General features: G+C 36.7%; 1 protein-coding gene across 2 annotated transcripts in view; it reads right to left on the reverse strand.

Moving 5' to 3' along the window:
• Nucleotides 1-10,331, reverse strand: part of osbpl6 (oxysterol binding protein-like 6) — a 72,485-nt gene extending 62,154 nt beyond the window's left edge. For both annotated transcript variants that reach the window (XM_084725097.1, XM_084725095.1), the window contains exon 1: nucleotides 10,002-10,331. The gene's annotated coding sequence lies outside the window, so the exon portion shown is untranslated. The remainder of the gene's footprint in view (nucleotides 1-10,001) is intronic.
• Nucleotides 10,332-12,616: the final 2,285 nt, after the last annotated feature.

Raw genomic sequence — 12,616 nt, forward strand, 5'->3', positions numbered from 1 at the left:
TAATAAGGCTGCAGACGGGAGGAGTACTTTAAGTGTAAAATTTGCTGTTTTAATACACAGCACTGTCTAGTTTGTCCTTTCAGTGACATTCACTGTAAATTTAAGACACGACCAGCCATTTATGAGCACTTCAAAGGGATGGAAAGATACCAAAACACACATAAACCTTCTGTAAGAAAAAGTGAGGCAAAAACTTGTGACTATGAATTACATGTTGTTACACTGTACATACTGGGGTTACAAACTTTGTGCATTTCGCTTAAGCATTAATGCTAACAATCAATTAATCATTAATAATAAATAACATACAAGAGATATGTTTTTTCAACCATTTTTGTCATTGTCATTTTTCACATTGTTTTTTTCATTTTAAGTTTGAATTTAAGTTTTCTTATTCAATACACAGCATTTTTTGTTTACAAAAAAAAAATAGTTTTTCATTTTAAATTTAAGTGTTTCTGCTTTCCTTCTTTAATAAAATAAAAGTAGCCAGCCATGGCCTAAACAATTCAGGCCAAAATTGGCTTGACTTGTCTCACATTTGAATTTTAATGGTACATATGCAAGTGCCAAATGAATATAATGCAGCAGTTAGTCGCAGTCCTTTATAAAACGATAAGAGAACAAAATAATTAATGATGTAATATCACAGTGGATATCATCACACTCTGGTACAGTATTGAGACATTTTTCTTGTGATATTGCAACATTCAATTTATTGTTAGATAACTGAAAAATGCCTGTCACAACACACTAAAGTCCAAAGGTAACTTCAAGTGTCTTGTTTTGCCCAACAAACTACAAAAGCCAATAAAACAATACTGCCAATTATTTTTTTGTCAATTACCTAGTCGACTCTTTGCAGCCCTAATTTACTGACTAAATCTTGTTTGCCTAAAACGCTTCATTTGAAGTCTAACTGATGTTGGTTTAAAGCAGTAGTACCAATGATAGCCAGCCATAAACTTTAAATGCACAAGAAAATAAAAGTGTCTGTTTGACTCTTGTTTAGATGGATATCAGTGTTGCTCCAAACGAAAACAGTTATCATGTTGGGGAACGCCCAATCAGGACCTAATTAGTCATCAGCTTAATCTTCTAAATCCAGTCACCACGATTATGTTCCTTTAAGCAGGAGGACGAGGCAGGCCTGCCATGTGGACGTTACAACAACACTTCTTAAACACCTGGTCAAGACCCAAACAACAGTGTCATGCCAAACACTACTGACCTCACAAATGCAGGATTATTTAATGACGATGTGTGTGCTACGTATAATGTGGATAACGTACTGTTGCGTATCAGTGTGATTAACGTCTGTGATTCAGTCCTGTTACGATGAGATGAAATGTATTGTAAAGATTTTCTAGAGAGTAGAGGCCAGTGCAACACTTACTGGGAGAAATGCAGAAGTAATGGCTTTGCTTTGGGGTTAGCCAATATGGCTTACAAATAATATCACAATATTTTTGGGTTGTACTGCAATATACAATATATGTAGATGTACACATTTTCTTTGAAATAACTCACTACAAATTCTGAAATTGTGCAAACATATAATTTTATAGAATATGATACTATATAAGCTAATAGGGCTGGGTAAAAGGAACAAAATCAAACATAACAATTAGTGTTGTAATGATTCATCGATTTATTGATCAGTATTCAACTACTAAATAAATTGCCCACTAGTTTGATAATTAATTGATCGGTTTGAGGTTTGTTTGTTTTTTGAGAAAGAGATTCTGCTTTCTTGACAGGTAACTGAATATCTTTGGGTTGTGGACAAAACAAGACTTTTGAATACCTCAATATTAATATTTATCCATACTGCAACAATATTGCAATATTAACATAATGAGATTTTTTGATAAATAATCATCAGAAATGTAGATATAATGACTAAGCGGGTACAGACAAATAATAGAACAGGTCAAACAGTCTGATAAGTTCCAAAAATTACATTACTTTACCGTATCGCAGCCTTTAACATCAGGAAAAGTCAACTTTTATACCGTATCATGATATAAAAATATCCAAAATCTAAGACAGTATCTAGTCTCATATCACAATATTGATATATTATTGCTATACTGCCCAGCCCTATTTTGGCTGTTTGAAATGATTTCCATGTAGATAAACGATACTCGATACCAGATAGAAAATAAATCCTGACTGAAATGAACTGAGGTCTTGAATGAGCATTTTTTCTAGCTTTCATACTTTAGATACTATAATTAAAAAATACTGTATTGTCTTAAATGTGTGGTATTGAAAACGTATCAATACTTGGATACTTCTGACAACCTTAATTGCCATCAGTCTATCATATCTTATTGTTTTCACTGCTGTTGCATGATACTATTTCTGATTGTTGTTCTGTTATTCTATTTACTGATGGAGGAGTCTGCTTTGATGTGTCCTCTGTTCCTACGCTGCAAGCAAAACTTCCCATGGGGGACAATAAAGACTGACAAGGACTCAATAGGGAACTTTTTTGAGTCAGTTTCCATGTTAAAAATCTTGCATGATGCTCTATGCAAAAGGAATATTCTAAGAATACAGTATAAGTAAGAAATCTAAGCACTAAAATTCCCATCTAGAGAATTGACTATTCAAAATAGGACATGCAATGACATATGTGAAACAGATTACAAAATGATTCTATTTATAATTCAAATGATTCTTCTTGTAAATCAAACAGAAGTCTCCAATATTATATGTGAAGTGATAGCTTCTATTGATGCACTTTATGCTCAAATTCCTGTTCTGATTCAAAAATCTGATGCTCAGATAATCGGATGCCCTTGGGATATTTCAAGGTCCTACTGGACAAAAAGGAGCTTTCAGCTACATAAAGCAACAATGGCACTAGTATGTGACAGTCTGTGGAGAAGACCCCTCTGTCGACATTCTTTCAATGCCTCAAGCTAAAGTAAAATGTCACCAAACTTAACGGCTTGAATGGCCACATTCACTGCTACAGTGAGGCATGTTGTTTTGGTCTGACCATCCAGTCGCCTATGGGCTTAGGTTTGCAACAGCTACGCAGAGAGGATGTGGAAGTATGGTGTGATTTTTTTTTAAACAGTGGTATTGCAAAAACAACACTGTTCCTCTAATGTGTTCCTCCATATATGTAGCACATACAGGATATATACCTTAAATGCTGATGGTCTACATGGCAGATTTCTGTTCTTTTAAACTACACAAAAGTTGACAAACAACAAATAATATAATAACCCATCATTACACAATACATGCCTGCATATGTTTTGCTATATGGTGATACAGTAAATGTGTACAAAATAATATATTTTAATACTTTGTGTATATGGAGACAAAATACTGCAGATTAATTTAAAACAACTACATTTCTGCAACATGTAGTCTTTGTTTGTGCTGATGCATTACACATTACAAATAATTCTATATAATATAATTCTATCTGCTGACGAATTTCCCTTATAAGTTCACAGTTGTTTGGCTCCACATCCATGAAATGTCTAGATAAGCAAGAAAACACTTTCGCTTCCCTTTCCAATCCCTCTCGTTCACCCCGAAATGCACTCTCAGCTAAATCACACACATGAAATAAGTTCTGTCTATCTCATTTCATGCTCCAGAAAGGCAGTATTTGGGAAAAAGGTTTTCCCAAATCAAAAGTAATGATGAAAACTGTCAGAGAGATTTTCTGGGGAGAAAATAATTTAATGTCGACCAGTGCCATCAAGTGATTATTACTTCGGAATGAGTTTCTTGCTAAATTTAAAGATTTGAGGCCACATGTTCATAAGATGGTTCATTAAACTGGACACTTTATTAAAACAACTCTAATGATTGGACAAAAACAGGACATGAGGCCTCATTTGTGACAATTCGATCTACAGTAGCAGCATATTTGCAACCTATATCCAGCTTAGAGATGTCATTGGGTGTTAATGGCACAGGAAATGTTTTTGTTATTTGTTCATATCACCAAAGATGTGGTGGCCGTCACTGAGAGTGAACGAGAGCTGCAATGATTAGCTGCTAAAGCCTTTAGTCTGTTTAACTGTAAATTAAATTGCCTATACTATACTGATAATCTATTAATTGTCTCAGCATTTTTCAAGTGAAAATTATCTAAGACTTTCTTTCTTTTTCAAATCAATTAAACTGCTAAATATTTTCATGATTAATAAATGAATTGTTTAGTTTATAAAATGTCAAAAAAGTGAAAAATGTTCAACACAGTTTCTCAGAGCTTGGCTACTAATTTTCTTTTGACAGACTGGAAGATTAATTGACTAATGTTGCAGCTCTATCAGCTTTGTCAAACTCAGTTAATGACATTATATTGATTCTTTGGGCCACAATACGATATTAACTGATATCACAAAGCCTGCAGCGATAACATTTCACTTCAATTCAATTCAGGTGTCTGTGATCAATATCAGACAATGTTATATGTTAATTTAACTTAATTCATTTAATTTGACAGTTTTATGACTGAACTCTTCCTGACATTTATGACACAGACATGCCATGTTATTTTCAAAATAAAAGTGCATCTTAAATTATGATACAGATCGCTGTTTTCACATTGCATCAATAATACTTGATTAGTATATACTGAATCAACATATCGATCGAGATTGATATTATTAAAAAGTTGCATGCACTTGCAGTCACTGAGACCTGATGGAGTGGCCTGTACTATTTTGACAAACAATTAACTATTTCAGATATTTTCCAAGTAAAAAATGCTTAATCTTTGCTGGTTCCTGTTTCTAAAATGTGAGCAGTTTTTTGCTTTTAATTGTCATATATGATAGTAAAGAGAAAACGTTTAGGTTTTGAACTGATGCTCAAGTAAAACAAGTTTTTGGATCCTTTTCCTAGAGTGGATTTACTTAGTCTTTACTCTGATAGTTGACTGATTCTGCAGTTGAGTAAATAGCTACAGTGTCTAAGAGCCCTCTTGTCTCGGAGCATCAACAAAACAGATAAAAAGCTTTGTAGCATTATTGCATACTGCTATAATCAAGAATTTTAGATGAACCAAAAAAAATCCACTGGTTGTAAATTAATACACTGCAATAAAAAAGTGACTTCAAGATTAAAGGTTTAGTAGTTCCTAATAAGGCTGCACAATTAGGCTAATTGAAATATTATCAAAATTGCAATATAGGCCAGTTGCAACATCATCCAAACCTCAGAGGCTGCAATTTTTGGATAAAGGAGATGCTCTGGCCTACAAATCTTAATCTCCAGATATAAGAAGTGCAGATCCCAACAAATGTCACATCATCAGGACGTTCTTATTTTCAGTGAAATGAAAATTGTGATGCAAACATTTTAAGTCCCATGTGAATCATGAATCTTATCACAACTGTAACACCTGTTAAAATAACTGCAATATATTTTTTTACCGTATCGTGTAGCCCAAGTTCCTAATATTTGAGGTTGAGTACAAAACCCAGACACCAACAGGATGCTGAGGTCCATTTTCTGGAAATCTAGTTCCTTTAATTTATGTTTGGTGAGCACTTTTTGTGTCCAACGAATTCAGTTGCAAGCACAGTCACGGTCTCTGTGGTCATATGAATAATATCAGTGTTATTCGACTTTCATGATTCCCTCTTACTCTGAAAGAATAAAGTTATGAGGACCTTGACCTATGAAGTTTGAGCAGGGTGGCATAGTGACAACCACAAGCTTTGGGTTCAGTCACCTGCAAGAACAATCTGCTCTCCTGAAATGTCTTTGAATGCGAAGCTAAATTCTGACAGGCTCTAGGGCTTTTTCCAGCCAAATATGTGCTGTGACCTTAAGGGGCGTTGGCGAGTGAAAAGTCAAATTTCTCCTGCAGGGATCAATAGAGTATCACGAATAAAGCAGTGACTATCATCTGTCCTGACGTGGGTCAAGCCAGGGAGAGGAACGCAGAGCTGTCTGGAGAGAGGTTTAGAGGACCGCAGTAATCCCACTATCTGTGTGCCCTGCTCTGTGAGATCTGAGAGGGATGAAGAAAATAAACTTGAGATTTAGACACCCAATATGTCACGCATGCAGCACTCCAAGACCCAAAGCCAAAACAAACCAATGCAAAAAAAAAAAAAAAAAAAGAAGAAAACACGCACCTCAGAGATCACTCTCTCCTGTCTGTTTGGATGTTTGCTGCTGTTAGTGCGCATTAAAGCCACACAAATGTTAATGGCCTCACTCAACACGAGCACGTAATACGATGAAACATGATGGTAACTGTGCCTTAATAGGGGCGGAAAGACGTTCATGTTTGTGTTGTCACCACATCCAAGCCACCCACAATATCACTTTATCGACCAGCACTCTACAGTGGACCAAGTTTGCTGATCTCCCCTCTCTGTTGCATAATTAAAGCAGCTCAACAAAAGCAGACTCATGTCCCAAGATTATATTACAGGGTCTTCAAGGACAACTATTGTCTGAATTTACAACTGGCTAATAATGCATATTGATCAGCATGGCAGTGTTTTGACCATTTACCTGGGTGTACAATGGCGTGCTAAATGGATGTTCATCTTGTGTGACATCTGGAAGCAGTAAGCAGCACATCTCTTTAAAGTAGGCCTGTCTTTTTCTTTTTTTTTTAAAACAACACTGACTGGACACAGCCAGTTTATCCTGAGCTGCACACATTACATCATCTAGGTAGAGCTGGGTATCGCACTGCAATACTTTTGAAGGACTGGCTGCATTGTGCCCATATTGGGAGCAGCGAGGAGCTGAAAGTTGGCACTGAATTCTTGCTCAGTTCCTGTCAGTTGTTGCCTGGTGCAAATTATAATGTTACATTAACTTTATGCTGTCCTTCTGAAGTTTATGTGTCCAGACAACACTGATGCATTTCAGATGTTTGGCTTATTTTATTAAGTGGTAAAAGAGGTTTTTGAAGAAAGTCTGTTCATACTCAGCAACAGGGTTGGGTGATGTCTACAGAATTGGAATATGATGATGTCCACGGTGAAACATCGCAATGGACGATGATATTGTTTTATAGACTTCATTTAATATTTTTTATATGTATGTATTTAGATATTATATCTGTTTTGCCTTTAGTAAATCAGACACAAGGTGCTATTATAATAGATCCTTCATTTTTGTATTATCTGGCTGACACTCCTTAAAATACACATTCCTCAGTTATAAGGCACTTTTCAATGTTGCTATGGTGGAGGGCTCAATGGTCAATGACTGTCAGCCATTGCAATGGATGATGGGATCATCCATTGGCCCAACCCTGCTCAGTAGGTCTGCACGATTTAGTAAAAAAGTCATATTGCAATTATTTTGACTGAAATTGTGATTGCAATATGGGACATGATTGGTAGAACATTTCATGTTCTCTGGAAAAAAAAAAACTATTAAAATCATGATGTGATATTTATTGAGATCTGTAACAAACAAACATGTTTTCTCTTACCTGGAGAACAAGATTCTTAGGCTAGGGGATCTCTGAAACACAACAGTACCTCATTGTAATGCTGTTTTCTCACACATTTTTAATTTTTCCAAAAAAAAAATGCGATTTGGTTCAGGTTCTGCGATTTGAATATTGCACTTGACCATATTGCGATTTTATTGTGTTTAATTGTGCAGCCCTACAACAGGACTATCTCGTATCTTGACCAACCTTTATCCCCATACTACCACACAACAACACAATTCCACAAACATCCTGAGTCCTTTATGCCTTTTTAGTTCAAAATCTTATGAAAACAGTGAACAGTACTTGTCGGCTAGCTACCAATAATTTGGGGCTACTTAAGCATGAATTTACTAAGCCTACTCAAACTTCTAACCACCCTTACAAAAGAACCAGAAACACAGGCGGCAGACTGAAAAAACAAAACAGCAACAGATATTTATGAATAAATGAAAGCAGGTGTTTTAAGTGGCTTGAATCTGGACATAATATACTGTGGTGTTGTGCCATCCGTTTCCTCAACTAGTTGAGAAGTCTAGCTTGTTTTTCATTATTTCACTGGAAACAATTTTTTTCAGGAAACACTACATCACAATTCATGAGAAAAGTGCACAACACAAGCGTCATAGTTAAGGAAGGCTGTGTTGAGTTCTGTTAAATTGCCTTTTCTGTATTGTTTTTACATAATCTGTTTAAATTTAGGCCACCAAAAAATGTACTTTGGCCACCAAATTTTGAGGCTTGGTGCTTAAAAATACAAGTGTCTATCCCAGACTCAGGTATAATGTTGACACGGATATAATTATTATTATAAAAGAACCAAAAACTAACTAGGCTTATATAAAAAGAAAAAGTGACATACTGGTGATGATTACAAACAAATCTTTAGAGCAAACAAAAAGGGGCCGCTATACATGAGTCATATGCCTTAAAACCATATAATAGTCTGGCTTTAATTTGTAATGAACTTTGTGCTTGAATCTTTTGGCTAATTAAATGAGTCAGGGGAAGTAATTATCTGCTTTATTCCATACTGAAAATATTAATGTCATTTGGCACAAAAGACAATCTCAATCCAATATTTTGGGCATCAAAGTGAAGCTGCAAAGATTAGACTAACCAATTAATTGTCAACTCTTAAATTAATCGCCAACCATTTTGATTATCAATTAACTGGTTTGTTTAAATATTTTTTCGGAAAAAAAGGTCTCAATTCTCTGATTCCAGCTTCTCAATTGTGAATACTTTTTGGTCTCTTTGACAGTAAGGCTGCAACTAATGATCATTTTCATTGACAATTAAGCAGATTATTTTCTCAGTAAATCCATTAGTTAATTGGTCTATCATATGTCAGAAAATAGATAAAAATGTCAATCATTGTTTCCTAAAGCAAAAAGATATATATAATTGAGAACATATTCACATTTAACGAGTTGGAATCAGAGCATTACTCAAACTGATTGATCTTTTGTCAACATAGTTGGTGATTAATTTAAAAATAGATTAATAATCAATTAATCATTGCAGCTCTACTTAATATCTTTGGACTGTGAACAAAACAAGACTTTTGAGGGTGTTGTTGTGGGCTTTTATTTTACTATTTTCTGATATTTTATCAATCAAACAACAAATTGATTAATTGAGAAAATAATTGACGTATTAACCGACTGTGAAAATAATGGTTAGTCACAGCCCTGTAAGGGCCATAAGCTTTGCAAAGATTTCACCTAAATGGGACAGGGACACCTTCAGCATGAGGGCCAAGAAATATATCAGAAAATCAATCATCACTGCTGATCAAAGCAAGTATCTATTCAAGAAAGCATGCCAGTGACAAACTAACAAATGCATCGTGCTTTCCAGTACAGACCCCCTCTGCTGTTCTTTAATTTATGTGTTGTTTTTTAAAACAACTGCAAAGTCACTGGCTGACCTTCAATTGAAAAAAAGGAGGCAGAGTGATATTGTGGAGCAATCCAGTAAGTGACAGAAGTTGGCCAACTTTCAATTAGTTGGCATCTCAACACTGACAACATAATGAGTGAAATATAAATGATTATAAGTGGGCATCATGTTCATCAATAATACTGTGATATGTGAATAGTGTTGTCTAAAGGTGAAGCCATGGAGCTCAGTTAAAAAGGTGAAAATGTCAGTGACGCATTACGTTTACACCATCAAAGTCAGTTACAGAGTTGGCTGCCCGGCTGTTTTATTACTCCACTACAGCATCCATGTTTCAGGGCTCCTGGATGCACGATGGTTCCCCAGCGATGTTGGGACGGGCATGTTTTTGAGGGTCATCTCATCCCTGTGTCAGACTAGCAGCAGCTAGCTCGGTCTGTGGTAATGTCTGACTGGTCCTCCTCGGTGATTCACTCAGGATGCAAATACAAAAGGATGAGATGCTGCTGGGGTCTCAGCCTGAATACGGCACCAAAAGCAGCGGCTGTGCGCCTTATTTCAACACGACATTGTTAAGACACGGCGGTTTCCTCTGTATAAGCAGCACTGGCATTGAGGGAAAGAGACAGAAAGCGTATTGCCTTACCACAGATGCGGTGTAATGACCATGTCTTTACAGTTCTTGGCGCAGAAAACAATTGGGGGGGTCTCCCTTGACTGGGCAGAGATTCCCCGCTTCTCAAAGACAAACGGCCTCCATAACGGTCCACACCGAATATATGTCTGCTTCTTCGCTTTAAAGACGTGTGATGTACCCGACGCTAGAACATTACGGAAAGTCAAAAAAAGTGCTGTGTTTGCCCGTTTCCTTGAATGCGGGCTGTGATGCTCCGCTCAGCTCAGCTGCACTCTGCTCGCTCCTCCCTGCAGCAAGATCGGCTTTGAGCGGGAAGAAATCGCAGGAGTGGATCAAACAGTGGCGGGCGGTGGCTCGCCACAAAACACGGCAGTGGAATCGGACGAAGCTCGGACTCGGAGTAGCAAATTACAGGACCGGAACGGAAATGCAGCCATCTATTTTCGGCTGATAATTAGCTACTTCATGAGGTTCCTGATCAGAAAATGTTATGGCCTACATAGACAACTCCACTGATGAACTCGGCACACCATACAGCCTACATAACGAACAAAGCTAGAGGTCAAACATGGGGCAAGAGTGCCACTGCAGGCATTTAAAATGAATATGATTAAGTGAATGTGAATTTTTCTGGTACTGTAAAAGTAAATCACCACCCAGCTTTTAACCGCCGTTACGCTTTTGTTTTCATTTGTTGTTGTCCGTCGGTGTTACTAATTCAAACCTTATGGGGTTGCCTGGCAACGGCTCTCACGGACCCAATCCTCGGCTAACGGTCAACAAGCAACCGTCAGCTGAAGTGGTGGAGAGTCACTACAAAGTACCGAGGGTGGGACCAAAAGTCACAAGTAAGTGTCATGTCTTTGTACCGAAGTCCCAAGTCAAAACAAGCATGTCCTGATTCAAGTCCAAAGTCATAAACTTTGAGTTTTGAGTCCTAAACAAGTCATAATGTAACAGTGGGTTTCCAGGCTCATTGATTTAAGCTGTAAAGCTAATGATACCCAAGCATTAAAGTTAGCTTACTATCCATGTTAATATTAGCCTTCTTTGAGCAATTTTCCTATATTAAATGATTTGGAGGTTGTCAGGTGTCTGTAATGTCTAGTTTTATGTGCTGCAGTTCATTTTTTGTGCAACACCACATAGTTTTGTATGCACCAACAATACATTCCCACAGGTGTTTTGTTGCACTTGTTGGGGCAGGAATATGCACTGTTCTTGTCAGCAGGCTGTAGAGCTTGGAGACATCACAATAATTCATAGAATAGCTAAACATAACCCAAAACCTCAGACTCCCTAGAGGTTTTAGAGTGATTGAAAACCCGTGATTGGGTAAAGTACAATTTGCTGATTATTTTGTACTTTTAATCCTGTGAAATGTTCAGTGCAGGACTTACAATTACTTGGAATAGAGTATTTTTACTCTGTGGTGTTGATGCTTTTATATAAAGATCTTAATGCTATTTCCACCACATGTAAATGAGTGGTTCATATAACGTTACAAAGTAAAACCAAGCTACTTGTTTGCTTTGCCAAAGACTTGTAATTTTCTCAAGTTGGACCAAACAATAGCTGATGGTACTTGAAACAATGACACACTTTAATTTTACTATACAATACAGAAATATTAAAGTGTGGTGATGAAACCCCAGGAAAATGTGTTAGCTTTTCAAACCAATCTCTGTGAGAGAACCCATTATTTAATGTTGCAGAGCTACAGTACACATTATGGTGTGAAACTTATGAGTTCACAAGTGTGTGCAGTTCATGTGATGTGTTAATGAGGTTACCAAAAAGAAAACAAAGATAATCAATTGATTGAAAACAGCAAAAGACAGCTAAGGCCAGAAATAAACTTGCTTTTTAACCATGTGTTTGTGTTTGTGTACATGTAGTTAATTTCTAGGGACGCAGACAACTATCACTCCAAATGGACACAGGATACACACGGCAGCCATGATGCATATGTGAATGCATAGTTAAAAGCAAGTATAGCTCTGGCCTAAGAGGTTTGAAAGGAGTTTGTGCGTGGATCAAAAATTCAAGCTTGCTTACTAGCTATATAACCCCTGTTTGTTTGTCAACCACTATTAATATTGCATTACCAAAGCTAGACATTTCCTTTGGTTATCTGCATGGTTGCAAGGTCAGCATACAGTGGAACTATCAATTTATCAGCCTACCAAGCAGTTATTTGAATAAATGTAAAGTTAAAAGGTCTGAGTGCATCATTAATGTAAATATTTTAGTGTAAGGAGATTATCTGTCAAACATAAGTCAAATGGCCCTTATATAGGTAAGCAGCTACAGAAAGATAAGTACCAAACCTTCACCCAGGTGATGTAATAGGTGAGACAAGGTGACCTCAGTGTCATTGAATGTATACACAAAGCCACTATACTGAATGTAGAGAAGCAGGCCCTGAGGCTGTAATTACTTTCATTTAGTCTCTAGTGTCACTGAATAGTTTCATTGAATATTTGAATGGCCCAGTTGACCAATGATATGTGACTTTATGTGTGATGGTTTAGTGCTCATTGGTGTGTAGTGGTCCAATGCTGTGGTATCTTGGAAACTGGTGCACAGCTTTTCACACATAATGGGCTATATGGAAACTATTT

Source organism: Lutjanus erythropterus, chromosome 8 (genome assembly GCF_056507025.1).
Source record: "Lutjanus erythropterus isolate fLutEry1 chromosome 8, fLutEry1.hap2, whole genome shotgun sequence".
In the NCBI taxonomy this organism is placed as follows: Eukaryota; Metazoa; Chordata; class Actinopteri; order Lutjaniformes; family Lutjanidae; genus Lutjanus; species Lutjanus erythropterus.